Source organism: Dama dama, chromosome 30 (assembly GCF_033118175.1).
Source record: "Dama dama isolate Ldn47 chromosome 30, ASM3311817v1, whole genome shotgun sequence".
Classification (NCBI taxonomy): domain Eukaryota; kingdom Metazoa; phylum Chordata; class Mammalia; order Artiodactyla; family Cervidae; genus Dama; species Dama dama.
In genome coordinates this window covers 50,332,537-50,348,824 of record NC_083710.1, presented here as the reverse complement: position 1 = coordinate 50,348,824, position 16,288 = coordinate 50,332,537, and positions in this window count along the sequence as shown.

The window sequence follows — 16,288 nt, the reverse complement described above, 5'->3', positions numbered from 1 at the left end:
TGTTGCCTGCTATTCAAGACCGTTCTTCAAGGGAGTGAAATGTATGACGAGAGCTCAGAGACCCACTGGTGGGTTCAACTTCCGCTCTTACCACAGGGCCATTTCTTGGTGTCGCTCTTCACATTTCAACATTGGCTAATGCAAGTTCCTTCCTTGTACCCTGCCTGTCCTCCCAGAATTCTGCAGCACTGCTGGTGGAAGGGTCAATGAGGAATTTTTTTTTTTGAAGGACAATTTTTGAGAACCTATTCAGATTTAAAATGACATATCTGGATGATATTAAGGAATTATTCATTTTTGAGATGCTAAGATCATGTTGTGGTTATTTTTTTTTAATCGTAATCAGCTTTTGATTCTACTTGTTTGACTTAGTATGAATAGAATGCTAGATTTCTAATTTAAAAAAAAATAGGCATCAAGCAACAAAGGTTTACTGCATAGCACAGGGGTCTATAGTCAACATCTTGCAATAAGCTACAACGGAAAATAATCTCAAAAATAGTACATGTATAACTGAATCATCCTGCTGAGCACCTGAAACATTGTAAATCAACTATACTTCTATAAAATATGCATATTAAGAAGAAACACACAAAAAACAATCAACTTGAAGTGAGGCTTACTGAAATAGTTACAAATGAAATGATACAATGTCTGAAATTTGCTTTAAAATAATCAAGAGGCTAGAATTCCCTGGCAGTCCAGTGCTTAGGACCCTGCACTTTCACTGCCAAGGGCGTGGCTTCCATTCCTGGGTGGGGAACTAATATCCCACGAGCCTGGAGTATGGCCAAAAAATAATTAATAATCAAGGGGAGAGAAGGCAAGGGAAAGGGTAATTTAAGGGTTTATGAATTGATAATTGTGAAACCTAGATAAATGAGGAGTGGGTGTTCATTATACTTTTCTCTCTACTTTTATATTTATATGCAAATTTCCTTGACAAAAGGCTTTAAATAGGACAAATAAAAACAACACAAATCCTAGCATTTGTGTTGTTTTAATTTGTCCTATTTAAATTAAATGATCCCTCCATTTCACATCTAGAGATCTGTCCTACAGAAACAATCATCCGGGGCACCATTTATGTAGAAAGATATTTTCCTACACATTGTTTAAAATAATAAGTTATTGGAACACATGTTCATGTTCCACATGGGAAAATGGCTAAAATTCACTGTAATTCATTCCATTGTCTATTTTGATGACCAACAACCCCCACTTCCAGCTAGTTACTATGGGATAATGTGAAGTGAAAGTTTGGAGATGCTGCTTGTAAGGACCCTGAGTGACATTCCAAGGAGGAAACCCCACTCGGAATGGAAGTCTGGCAGCTCACAGAACGATTTGTTGCTCAGCACGTTGCCAAGGCCCTACAAGGGGAGCGAATTATCTGCTTGGAGATCTCCTGGAGAACTATGCCAGCAATCCTGATGACTCAGAGCAGGAGACTGCTGACAAACCAGGGTGATGTCACCACTTCCTGCCTCAGGAAGTCTCTCGGAGGGGGAGGAGAGGCCTGTGGCAGGTAGACAAGATCAAAGGCCTGGGAACATCCCCACTTTGCTTTCTTCTTGTCTTCCCTTTAGGTGTAATCTCAAGGAATGTACTTGTCCTTCTGTTTCAACAGTGGCTTGTGTTCTTTGGATTGGATAGTTTGTTCAAGTCGGTGGACAAAACACTCCCTAAAGGCCCATCCAAGCTCTGGGGTCTGTTTCTGTACACGGCAGCTCTGGGCCAACACGACTCCACCTCAAGGCACAGTCAGTATCTCTAAGCGGATGAGTCTACTTGCTTCGTCTTATCAGGACTCACCTATTATTCTTCATAGGCCAGGCATGCTGAACCCCAGAACCAACTCTTGCCCCAAAGGAAGACTGGGAAGCCCTCTAGACGAACTGGAGTTACCTCAAGTCCAGTTTCCCTAATCCCTTGACTCTGATGAGCTGCCCTAAACTTAAGTCTCCTGACGCTTGAGACAGGTATGTTATTTCATAAAGACTGAAGGAGTTGAAGTCAGAACACCCAGCTCAGTCTCTTAGCAGCTATGTTTCCATGAAGAAAAGCAAATTGCTTACGCTTCCTGAACATTATTTTCCTCGTCTGTTAGATCAGTGTAATAATACGTTCATTATAGGATTATAGTAAGGTGCTCAGTTGCTCAGTTGTGTCTGACTCTCTGCAATCCCATGAACTGTACCCACCAGGCTCCTCTATCCATGGAATTTTCTGGGCAAGAATACTGGAGTGAGTTGCCACCTCCTTTTCCAAAAGTAAGGGAGGTAATATGTATAAAAAAAGACCCAATACAGTACCATGGCACATAGTATGTGTCAGTTATGTCTGACACACTCCCTGGTTTTCAACACACTCTTTGGTTGTGACCACCCAATTTATAAGATTAAGCCTGATTACCTGACCCCAGGTTTATTTGAACTACCCCTTTTCAAAAATCAACCCCTCTCTGTTTCAACAATTCTGGTTTCCTGCTCATGGTCTAGTGTGTCTCTTTGATTCTCTCTTGCCTATAATCATGGCATGATGGGTATACCATATAAAGTACTTATAGAGATGGATTTATAGAAAACAGTCTGGTGCTTTTTCAACAATGGAAGGCAATGTCACTTTCCTCTCGGTTAGTACTCTGTCCAGGGAGACCTGGGAACAAGATGCTGGCTGCCCATGTGGTCCATCTCTTTCTTGGCCCAGTTCTTGCTGGTTGCTGACCACATAAGTTTACCCAGGAAGTAAATGTATGACCGAGGGCTAGTTGTTATTAGGCTGGGATCAGAGTGTTAATAATGGCACAATGGGTAGATCCTTCCTTACTCTATATCTATGTGCGAAAGGAGCCATCCAAAGAAGTTTTTTCCAAAAATATGAATCAAACAACTCCAAAAATGAACTTATACCTTTAACCCATAAAGGCGGGGGAGGGGACAGGGGAAGGTATGTTTATAGCATGTTAGCTCACTAATATTTGATATAATAGTTGAACAGTAGGATTTAGGTCCACCATTTTACTCTTTGTTTTTTGTTTGTCCCCGCTGGGTTTTTTGCTGGGTTTGTTTTGTTTTGTTCTGTTTTTTGTCTTGTTTCTACTTTCCTGCCTTCTTTTTAGTTATTTGCAAAAAAAAAATTTTTTTTTAGTGCTTAATTTTTAATTTATCTCTTGGCTTTTTTCCTCCCCTTGGCTTCGAAATCACTGCAGATAGTGACTACAGCCTTGAAAATAAAAGACACTTGCTCCTTGGAAGGAAAGCTATGACAAACCTAGACAACATATTCAAAAGCAGAGACATCACTTTGCCAACAAAGATCTGTATAATCAAAGCTATGGTTTCTCCAGCAGTCGTGTACAGATGTAAAAGTTGGACTATAAAAAAGGCTGAGCACTGAAGAATTGATGCTTTTGAATTGTGATGGCCAAGAACTCTTGAGAATCCCCTGGACTGCAAGGAGATCAAACCAGTCAATCTTAAAGGAAATCAATCCTGAATATTCTTTGTAAGGACTGGTACTGAAGCTGGAGCTCCAATACTTTGGCCACCTGATGTGAAGAGCCGACTCATTGGAAAAGACTCTGATGCTGAGAAAGATTGAAGGCAGAAGGAGTAGGGGGTGGCAGAAGATGAGATTAGATAGCATCACTAACTCAATGGACATGAGTTTGAGCAAACTTCAAGAGATAGTGAAGGACAAGTGAGCCTGGTATGCTGCAATCCATGAGGTAGCAGAGTTGGACATGACTTAGCAACTGAACAAAAAATTGGCTTTTTTAAAGAATATTTATTTATGTATTTCTTTAACCAGCTGAACCAGGTCTTAGTTGTGGCAGCAAACTCTTAGTTAAAGCATGTGGGATCTAGTTCCCTGACTAGGGATTAAACTTGGGCCCACTGCATTGGGAGTGCAGAGTCTTAACCACTGGACCACTAGGGAAGTCCTGGCTTTTGTTGTTGTTGTTGTTCTCCTGGGTCCTCACTGCTGCACACAGACTTTGTGGCTAGTTGGTGGGGTGGTGGGGAGGGTTACTCTTCCTTGCAGTGCGTGGGCTGCTTATTGCAGTGGGTTCTCTTGTTGCAGAACACAGGCTGTAGGCTCATGGGCTTCAGTAGTTGTAGCTCGGATGCTCAGTAATTGTGGCTCATGGGCTCTAGAGCACTGGCTCAGTCATTGTGGCACGTGAGGCTTGGTTCCCTCTGCAACATGTGGGAATTTCCCAGACCAGAGGTCAGACTCATGACCCTTGCATCGGCAGGCAGATTCTCAACCACTAGACTATCAGGGAAGCTTTTAAATTGACTTTTCCGTTATCTCTTTGTATTTTCTTACTGGTTACTCAATGATTATAGTATATATCTTAAACTTTTTGCAATCTAGAGTTAATGTTGTACTAGTTCATATAAAATGCAGAAACCTTGCAACCATATTAAGTCCATTTACCACCTCCCTGCTTTTCCTATAGCTGTCAAATATATTACATCTATGTTCACATATGTTACATCTAGCCCCACAAGACCATGTGATCATTTTTGCCTTAAATATTTGTAACATGTAAAAAAATTAGCAAGAAAAAAATAACATTTGTTAAGAGCTCTAAATATCTTTGTCATTTTGATTTTGTCTCTTTTGCATTTTCCTTCCAGCTTTATTGCTATACAATTGGCATACAGCACTGTACAAGTTTAAGGGGTACAGATAATGATTTGACTTCCATACATCATGAAATGATGATCATAATAAGATTAGTGAACATACATCATATCATACAGACACTTTGTTGTTGTCCAGTCACTAAGTCATGTCCAATTCCTTACTACTCCGTGGACTGCACCATACCAGTCTCCCCTGTCCTTCACTACCTCCTGGAGTTTGCTCAAACTCATGTCCATTGAGTTAGTGATGCCATCCAACCATCTCACCCTCTGTCACCCCCTTCTCCTCCTGCCTTCAATCTTTCTCAGCATCAGTCTTTTCCAATGAGTTTGCTTTTCGCATCAGGTGGCCAAATTATTGTAGCTCCAGCTTCAGCATCAGTCCTTCCAATGAATATTCCAGATTATTTCCTTTAGGATTGACTGGTTTGATCTCCTTGCAGTCCAAGGGATTCTCAAGAGTCTTCTCCTGCACCACAATTCAAAAATATCAATTCTTCAGTAATCAGCCTTCTTTATGGTCCAACTATCACATCCATACATGACTACTGGAAAAACCGCAGCTTTGACTATATGGACATTTGTCAGCAAAGTGACGTCTCTGCTTTTGAATATGCTTTCTAGGTTTGCCATAGCTTCCTTTCCAAGGAGCAGGTCTCTTTTAATTTCATGGCTACAGTCACCATCCACCATGGTTTTCCCTACTTTTTTCAACTTAAACCTGAATTTTGCAACAAGGAATTCATGACCTTAGCCACAGTCAGCTTCAGTTCTTGTTTTTGCTGACTGTATAGAGTTTCTCCATCTTTAGCAGCAAAGAAACATAACCAATATGATTTTGGTATTGAGCATCTTGTGATGCCTATGTGTTGAATCATCTCTTGGGTTGTTAGAAAAGGATGTTCGCTGTGACCAGCATGTTCTCTTGACAAAACTCGTTAGCCTTTGCCTTGCTTCACTTTGTACTCCAAGGCCAAACTTGCCTGTTATTCTGATCTCTTGACTTCCTATTTTTGTATCCAAATCCCCTATGGTGAAAAGGACATATTTTTTTTGGTGTTAGTTCTAGAAGGCCTTGTAGGTCTTCAAAGAACTGATGAATTTCTTCATTGATTCTTCAGCTTCCTCAACCATTCTTCACAATGGTTGAGGCATAGACTCAGATTACTGTCATGTTGAATGGTTTGCCTTCAAAACGAACCAAGATCATTCTGTCATTTTTGAGATTGCACCCAAGTACTGCATTTCAGGCTCTTTTCTTCTAAGGGATTCTTGCCAACAGTAGTCAATATAATCTGACTAAATTTACCCATTCCCAACCACCTTAGTTCACTGATTCCTAATATGTCGATACTCAATATTTCCATTCCCTGCTTGACCACGTCCAGTTTACCTTGATTCAAGGACCTAACATTCCAGGTTCCTACGCAATATTGCTACTTATAGCACTGAACTTTACTTTTACCACCAGACACATACACAACTGATCAACATTTCCCCTCTGGCCCAGTCTCTTCATTCTTTCTGGAGCTATTAGTAATTGCCTTCCACTCTTCCCCAGTAGCATATTAGATACCTTCTGACCTTGGGGCTCATTTTCCAGTGTCATATATTTTTTCCTTTTCATACTGTTCATGGGGTTCTCAAGGAAAGAATACTGGAGTGGGTTGTCATTTTCTTCTCCAGCAGACCACATTTTGTCAGAATTCTTCACTATGACCCATCCGTGTTGGGTGGCCCCATATGGCATGACTTAATAGCTTCATTGAATTATGCACGCCCCTTTGCCACAACAAAGTTATGATCCACGAAGGGGATAGACACATTAAAGAAATTTAAAAAATATTTTTTCCCTATGATAAGAATTCAAGATTTACTCTCTTAACAGCTTTCATATATATAATATACAGCAGTTTTATTTATCGTGCTGACACCCTTAGTACTTATTTATCTTATAACTTCTAGTTATAAGTTATAAGATAACTTTTGATCACCTTTATCCAATTTTGATCACTTTTACCCAATTTCTGCCCCACTTCCCCCCTGCCCCACTCAATATCTCTAATTTTCTTGAAGGAAAATTGTCTTAGTAAGTTGCCTGGAAGATCTAAGCACTTTGCATCTAATATATCATAATATGAGCTCTTCTCATTAGCCCCAAGTAACTGGCTTTATTTTTAGTTGTTTAGACAGTTTATCTGATGTCATTCCAAGATTATAAGCAGTTTAAAGAAAACAAAACAAAACATTAAACAAAGTGTTTCTACCTGTTTCACTTTTGGCCAAAACATTAGCATTGCTGGTAATATCATAACAATCACGTGGTCAAGGGAAGAAATAACACATCTTTCAGCAAATAAATATCTCACATTCTGATGGGAAGGCTTAAGACAAAAAGATCAGCCTTGAAGTTCTATTGGCCATTTCTATTTTTTAATAATCTCCTTTTTCAGCAGATATTTTCTACAATAACTGAAATAGCATTCAAGACACTCATAATGTATCTTTGAAAATCCTACAGCTTATTGCTGATTCATGTCAATGTATGACAAAACCCACTGAAAAAATAAATAAATAAATAAATTTTTAAAAAAAGAAAAAAAAAAAAAAGAAAATCCTACAGCTATAAACGTGGCCAATTAAAACTTCCATTTATATTTCTAAAAAAATTATGAAGTATTGTGGGGAGCTATTACAATGACAAGCTTAATTTGGTTCTGCAATGCTATAAAACCTCTGGTTTTCCACCATCCTCTCTATGCCTGATAAAAAGTGAAACAGGAAAAGCGGCTGCAAACCTTGGCTAATTCACCTGGAGCAGTCTAAGTGGGAGTGAATTAAAAACCCAGAAGCAAGTAAAATTCAAAGAGGGATCAGTAACATTTTCACCAAAACTTATGTTTGCACACAGCTTTTTTTCTTTTGACAGAAAATGACTGCTTTTGTTTGTATCATTTTTTTTTTTTTTTTTAGAACTGATTTCCTTTTATTCTATACTTTCTAATATTCTATTCTATTCTATGGTCATATAGTACCCACAGGTAGTTAATAGGCTCCAAGTTTCCAGACACTTAAAGGATAGAGTTGAGGCTTCTGAATGAGACTTTGACCACTCAGAGTGAAGAAGTGGAGGAGAAGAAAGAAGAGAGATTGGTGAGACTGAGTCACAGCAGATGGCACAGACACAGCTGGAGACCAGGGCTTGCAAACCCATAGGTTTAAAACCAAGGCTGGCAAATCCACAGGTGTCTCACTTGCCCTACCGTCTCTCAGGTCCCTGGCATCTACAAGGCTCCCAAGCTGCTAGAGACCGGCACAGTGTGTCTGGCAGGAAATAAAGTTGATTCAGGAATATGGGGAGAACTCTGGTCTTTATAGACCAGCCTTGTCCTAGGTCCAGTCACTGTAATAAGGAGATATAATAATAATTCAAGAGGTACTATACTTTAGTTTTCCTCAAGGTTCTCAGGAACGAAGTCTTCAAACATTTTACCAATCGTCTCCATTGCCTCCTCCATAGTAGATGCTCCATGGACAGCATTTTGCAAAATATTTTTTCCAAATTGGGCTCGAATAGAATCTGGGGACAGTAGTCTTGCTTCCTCTGGGTCTGTGGAACCCATCAATCGTCTCCAGTCTAAAACAGCATTCCACTTGGTCAGAATCATGACCAAAGATGTACCCTTAGCTAAAACATCCAAGACATCCTTATAAAACTCTTTTCCTTTTATTTTAAAATAAATTTTCTCTGCTTCCTCGTCAGTTAGGAGTATTTCTTTCATCTGTGTTATATCAAATCCAGTCTCTTTAATAAGTTTCATGATATCCTCTCTTTGTTCTTGTGTTACATGAGGTTTAATCAATGCCACAGTGTGTTGAGGAGGAAAGAAATATTGTATTTCCCTTTCAGCATCTTCTAGTGAATCACTTCCATACAACTGGTTGATAGGCAAACCTTCTATTGCAAATTGTGCACATAAACTCTCTGGAAGATATTCTTTGGCTTCTTCAACATTGCTTGGTCCAATTAACTGTTTCCAGTATCCTAAGCCATTTTCTCTTACTAAAACAAGGGCTAGAGATGGACCACTGATCATATTTTCTATAACACTTCCAAAATAATCTTTATTTTCATGTTCTTTGCACAGTGCTTTTGCTTCTTCTTCTGATAATACTATCTGTCTTTGCAGCAATACTTTAAAGCCTTCATCTTGAATTTTATTCAAAACATCCTCTGTTCTTTCATTAAAGAGGGCTGGTCGAAGTAACGCCAGTATCTTTTCAAATTTTATGCCTCTAATTTTTTTAAAATCAGGGATTAAGACCTCAATAAACTTAGTATTAGTTATATTCTCGTATCATTTTTAAATTAATTTATTTTTTATTGAAGTATAGTTGATTTACAATGTTGTGTTAGTTTCAGGAATACAACAAAGTGATTCACACACACACACATATGTTCTTTTTCAGATTTTTTTCTATTATAGATTATTACAAAATATTGAGTATAGTTTCCTGTGCTATACAGTAGGTCCTTGCTGTTTATGTATTTTATATGTAATAGTGTGTATATGTTGTTTTTGTACCATTTCTAAGACAAATATCACTGGAGAAATAAAGAAATTATTATCCTCTGGCAAATAAATGCACATGGACCCCTGTCGTCATCTTCAAACAAGTATCCTAAGGTTGACTAGATGGCCCTGCCTCCTTCACTCCCTACTCAGTCTTAGGAAATAAAATAAAGACAGGCTATCCTTCTAAGAATTTAGAGTATTAATTATCATGGTCTTATTTTTATGAAAGTCATCTCTTTATTTTATACCTTTAGGGTTCAAACAGTGTTCTGTTTTGCATCTTGTAGTTGTTGCTGTTTTTGGCCACAAGGCATGCAGGATCTTAGTTCCCCAACCAGGGATCAAGCCAATATAGAGAATCCTATTAAGACTCATGGGGCTTCCAAGGTGGCTCAGTGGTAAAGAATCCACCTGCCAGTGTAGGTGATGTGGGTTCTATCCCTGGGTGGGGAAGATCCCTGGGGAAAGAAATGGCAACCCACTCCAATATTCTTGCCTGGGAAATCCCATGAACAGAAGAGTCTGGCAGGCTACAGTCCATGGGGTTAAAAAAGAGTCAGACATGACTTAGTGATTAAACAGCAACATACGTATTTATATATTTGTGTGTGTGTGTGTAAAATTGAATCACTTTGTATATACCTGAAACACTATGAATCAACTATAGTTGGGAATTCCCTGAGAGTCTAGTAGTTAGAACCTGGTGCTTTCTCGGTTGGGGCCCAAGTTGAATCCCTGGTTGGGGAACTAAGATCCTGCAAGTTGTGCTGCATGGCCAAAAACAAAAACAAAACAAATCCCACTGTAGTTCATTTCTCTACAAAAGAAGAAATTAGGTACTCAGCAAAGCAAGTTCACTTAAGTTCCAAAGACTTCAAAGGTGGCCTTAAATCTTATTATGTAGTAAAAGGATTTTTCAAGACAGTTGCTACTAGAACATGGAAAAACAGCTTTTTAATAATTTCCGATGAGATTTCATGACCACTCTCTATATTTTTAACTCAGATTTAAATCACTTTAATTTTCTTGGTCTAATGTACCTAAGATTTCTTCCATCTTTATGAGGTATTTTTATCTTTATGAGGTATTTTTACAGTTTCTTTATTTAGTCAACACATATTTATTGAGCATTGACTATGTCCTAATCCCAGTGTGGAAAATTCAGAAACAGAAAAAATTATTTTTCCCTGTGTCATTTTTTTGTCAAGATAACAATATCTTCATTGCTTCTCAGCCTTTTGGCTAAGATCAAGTGTAACAATATCTTCTTGTACAACTCTTTACAATTGTAGGACCCAGTATTAGTACCTCAATGCAAATTGCTTTTAACTATTTTATAATAAATAATCTCCAAATATTTTAATACATGCCTCCATCTAAACCTACAGTTCTTTAATTTTCTTAGGTCTTTCACTGACCTTCATGTGAGAAACAGAGCCTCCCCTCATCAAACTACCAAAGGTTGGCTCAGTTTCAGGGAAAGGACAGAATCAACCATTCAGTATTATCCAGTAGTTTCCAAAGGCCCATGGGTAACATCTCATGTTTTCTTCTGCACTGACTATCCTCCTTACTGCCCCTTCCTCCTTCTGCTCCTGTTAATTTTTATCAAAATTATCTGTGCTTGTTATAGTAAAAATTTAAATACTTCTACAAGGTTTTGTTTTTTTTTAATGAAACACCAATAATCCCACCTTCCCTTTTCCTGCCATTACTCCATCCCTAAAGATACCCACATTCAACACATTCAATCTGCAATGTTTTCATCCATATTTCTACATAATATGTGTGAATGACCATCTCTTTGGTGGCACAAATTTTCTTTTATGTGAAATTAATAATATGTGTGTATGTGTGTGTAAGTTTTTATTTGTTTAGTTTTCTATATATAAATTTCTAATTAACCTCCCCAAATCTTTACGAGATGTCTAAATCAGGGGTCAGCAAACTTTTTCTATAAAAGAGACAGACAGTAAATATTTCAGGCTTTCTTGTTCACATACAGGTTGCTGCAATTTTTGGTCCAACCCTTTTTTTTCCTTTTTTCCTCTCTCTCTTTTTTCTTCTGCAACCTTTTTAAAACGGAAAAAAAATCATGCCTTAGGTTGGATTTGGACTTCAGGCTACAATTTGTTAGCCTCCAGCCTAAATCTCATTCAGATGTATGCAACATTCTATTCATTTCATAATCTTGGATAAGATAAACCTCCTAGAGATTTTTAATTGGTTCTGATCTGGCCTTGTTTTCTGTTCTCTCACATTATCCTGAGGATCCCCTTCACTTCTCATCTGCACAGGGTTCCCAGATAATCTTCTGTATTCCATGTCTTTCTCTTGCTTGGTTTACTCCCTCATTTTGGTGAAGTGTAGACATAAGCTACTTTATGAAAGGTAAAAGACTAAAAAATTTGAGACCTGCATGTCTAAAAACATCCTACTCTTTCCTCACACCTGACTGGTAGTATGGCTGGGTATAAAATTCTAGATTAGATTAGAGTTCTAGATTAGAACTCATTTTTCTTCAGAATTCTAAAGGCATTTCTCCTCTATCTGCTAGATTCCAATGTCACTGTTGAAAAATTTGAAGCTTTTCATCCTCCTTTCTACATGACTTATTTTCTCTCTGGGAATTTTAGGAAATTATTTTTGGCCTCAGGGTGTGAAGGTTCATACAAATATAGATCTATTCACACTGGTGTCTTAAGACATCAAAACCTTATACTCTTGAAATTCGTGTCCTTTGATTTTAAGGAACTTTCTCAAATTATTTTCTTAATATTTCTCCTTGCCCTCATTTTCCTTTCTTTCGGGAACTTAAATTTAGATGATGGAACTCTAATCATCTTCTTTTAGTTTGGCTCTTTCTTCTTTTGCATTGTTCTGTTTACTTTTGATTCTTTCATTGCTGCTCTCATATCTCTAATTTTAATCTTTTGCTCTACATGGTTAGAACATTCCTGTTTGCTTCATAGTTGTAGTATCTTTCTTATATCTCTGAGATATGAGAGATATTAATAGCTATTAATAGCTTTGTTTTATATTTTGCCTATCTTCAGTTCAGTTCAGTCACTCAGTCATGTCTCTTTGCAACCCCATGGACTGTAGCATGCCAGGCCTCCCTGTCTATCACCAACTCCCAGAGTTTGCTCAAACTCATGTCCTTTGAGTTGGTGATGCCATCCAACCATCTCATCCTCTTCATCCCCTTCTCCTCACGCCTTCAATCTTTCCCAGCATCAGGGTCTTTTAAATGAGTCAGTTCTTCACAGCAGGTGGCCAAAGTATTGGAGTTTCAGTTTCAACATCAGTCCTTCCAATGAATGTTCAGGACTTATTTCCTTTAGGATGGACTGGTTGGATCTCCTTGCAGTCCAGGGACTCTCAAGAGTCTTCTCCAACACCACAGTTTAAAAGCATCAATTCTTCAGCGCTCAGCTTTCTTTATAGTCCAACTCTCACATCCATACATGACTACTGGAGAAACAATTGCCTTGACTAGACGGACCTTTATTGGCAAAGTAATGTCTCTGCTTTTTAATATGCTGTCTAGGTTGGTCATAACTTTTCTTCCAAGGAGTAAGCATCTTTTAATTTCATGGCTGCAGTCACCATCTGCAGGGATTTTGGAGCCCCAAAAAAGTAAAGTTCACCACTGTTTCCCCATCTATTTGCCACGAAGTGATGGGACTGGATGGCATGATCTTAGTTTTCTGAATGTTGAGCTTTAAGCCAACTTTTTCACTTTCCTCTTTCACTTTCATCAAGAGGCTCTTTAGTTCTTCTTCACTTTCTTCCATGAGGGTGGTGTCATCTGCATATCTGAGGTTACTGCTATTTCTCCCGGCAATCTTGATTCCAGCTTGTGCTTCCTCCAGACCAGCATTTCTCATGATGTATTCTGCATATAAGTTAAATAAGCAAGATGACAATATACAGCCTTGATGTACTCCTTTTCCTATTTGGAACCAGTATGCTGTTCCATGTCCAGTTCTAACTGTTGCTTCCTGACCTGCACACAGATTTCTCAAGAGGCAGGGGTCTGGTATTCCCATCTCTTTCAGAATTTTCCACAGTTTATTGTGATCCACACAGTCAAAGCTTTGGCATAGTCAATAAAGCAGAAATAGATGTTTTTCTTGAACTTTCTTGCTTTTTTGATGATCCAACAGATGTTAACAATTTGATCTCTGGTTCTGCTGCCTTTTCTAAAACCAGCTTGAACATCTGGAAGTTCCTAGTTCATATATTGTTGAAGACTGGCTTGGAGAATTTTGAGCACTACTTTACTAGTGTGTGAGATAAGTGCAATTGTGTGGTAGTTTGAACATCCTTTGGCATTCCTTTCTTTGGGATTGGAATGAAAACTGACCTTTTCCAGTCCTGTGGCCACTGCTGAGTTTTCCAAATTTGCTGGCATGTTGAGTGCAGCACTTTCACAGCATCATCTTTCAGGATTTGAAATAGCTCAACTGGAATTCCATCACCTCCACTGCTTTGTTTGCAGTGATGCTTCCTAAGGCTCATTTGACTTCGCATTCCAGGATGTCTGGCTCTAGGTGAGTGACCACACCATCATAATTATCTGGGTTGTGAAGATCTTTTTTGTACAGTTTTTCTGTGTATTCTTGCCACCCCTTCTTTTTTTTTTTTTTTCATTTATTTTTATTAGTTGGAGGCTAATTACTTTACAATATTGTAGTGGTTTTTGTCATACATTGACATGAATCAGCCATGGATTTACATGTATTCCCCATCCCAATCCCCCCTCCCACCTCCCTCTCTACCCGATCCCTCTGGGTCTTCCCAGTGCACCAGGCCCAAGCACTTGTCTCATGCATCCAACCTGGGCTGGTGATCTGCTTCACCATAGATAATATACATATTTTGATGCTGTTCTCTCGAAACAGAGAGAGAGAACTTCTCCCACAGAGTCCAAAAGTCTGTTCTGTACATCTGTGTCTCTTTTTCTGTTTTGCATATAGGGTTATCATTACCATCTTTCTAAATTCCATATATATGTGTTAGTTACTGTAATGGTCTTTATCTTTTTCTTGCCACCCCTTCTTAATATCTTCTGCTTCTTTTAGGTCCATACCATTTCTGTCCCTTATTGAGCCCATCTTTGCATGAAATGTTCCCTTGGTATCTCTAATTTTCTTGAAGAGATCTCTAGTTTTTCCCATTCTATTGTCTTCCTCAATTTCTTTGCACTGATCACTGAGGAAGGCTTTCTTATCTCTCCTTGCTCTTCTTTGGAACTCTGCATTCAAATGGATATATCTTTCCTTTTCTCCTTTCCTTTTCACTTCTCTTCTTTTCACAGCTATTTGTAAGGCCTCCTCAGACAGTCATTTTGCTTTTTTGCATTTCTTTTTCTTGGGGATGGTCTTGATCCCTGTCTCCTATGCAGTGTCATGAACCTCCGTCCATAGTTCATCAGGCACTCTATCAGATCTAGTCCCTTAAATCTATTTCTCATTTCCACTATAATCGTAAGGGATTTGATTCATGTCATACCTGAATGGTCTAGTGGTTTTCCCTACTTTCTTCAATTTAAGTCGGAATTTGGCAATAAGGAGTTCATGATCTGAGCCTCAGTCAGCTCCTGGTCTAATTTTTGCTGACTTTATAGAGCTTCTCTATCTTTGGCTGCAAAGAATATAATCAGTCTAATTTCGGTGTTGAACCTCTGGTGATGTCCATGTGTAGAGTCTTCTCTTGTGTTGTTGGAAGAGGGTGTTTGCTATGACCAGTGCATTCTCTTGGCAAAACTCCATTAGCCTTTGCCCTGCTTCACTCTGTACTCCGCGGCAAAATTTGCCTGTTACTCCAGGTGTTTCTTGACTTCCTACTTTTGCATTCCAGTCCACTATAATGAAAAGGACATCTTTTGGGGGTCATCTTTTTTGCCTATCTTACATAGTGGAAAGGAAATGGCAACCCACTCCAGTATTCCTGCTTAGAGAATCCCAGGGACAGACAAAGCTGGCAGTTGTGGTTTGTGGGGTGGCAAATTGTCAGACATGACTGAGTGCACACCAAGTACCTCAAGTATCTTAACAAAGTGTTTTATTTTTCCTCCAAGTTGCTCTTCTCTGCTTAATCTCTTTCACATTAAATTGTTTCCTCAGATATCTGGTAATTCTTGGTTGTTTATTAATGGTGAGGGAGCAAATGATCTGGTTGGGCCATATTGTTGGAGAACTTGGGAATTTCAGTACATCTAGATCGTTCTTCCTGGGCTGGAATACTTTTCCAGCCTCCTGCCTGGAGGATAAAGGCTTGACTCCAGTATTCTAGGAATCAAATAAGGAATGGGTTCCAGCAACAAACATGCATGCTTATTTAATTCTCCTACTTTCTATTTGGCACTTCTCCCCTCAACTGGACCTGTAGTCTACTGATTTAGAGACCCTCTGTCTTTACCTTCTCCAGAGAATTCTCCAGAGAATAAGCAGATAAATATCCATCCCTCAGTGTGGCCTCGCTGGTTATTTCCTATTCACAGTCTTGATGATATAGCAGGAGTAGGGGGAGGGGAAGAAATGAGCTAGGTAATTAACAACTTCTTAGACAAACTTTTAACAAGTGCATATTGGCTCTACTTTAGAAATATTTGAGACTACAAATTCCTGAGATCTTTTGGGATTTTTGTGGGGATTAGAATTAGGTTTGTTCCTCGTTTTCTCCACCACTACTTTAGGATTTAGCTTTTTCAGTTCTGCTCAGCTTGTTGCCTCATCTATCTAGCTTTCCCCAGCAATCACAAGCTTGTTGGTATTTCTGTTTTCCTTTTTTACTCATAGGGTTATTCCTTAAAGGAAAAAAACTCTCCACTTTAGTGGGTTTTTCAAGGAAGCTGAAAAATTAGATGTGTGTAATCTACCATTTGTTTTTCCTAGAAGTCTGTATAGTGTCTTAGTTTCCTGTTCAAATGTCTTTGTATGCCAAATAGCATTACGTTTTTACATTTATGTTCAAGACTATTACCATTTCTATCACCCCAAATGCTTTCATGGGGTGGTAATCACTAAAAGTGCTAAGTAAAATAAA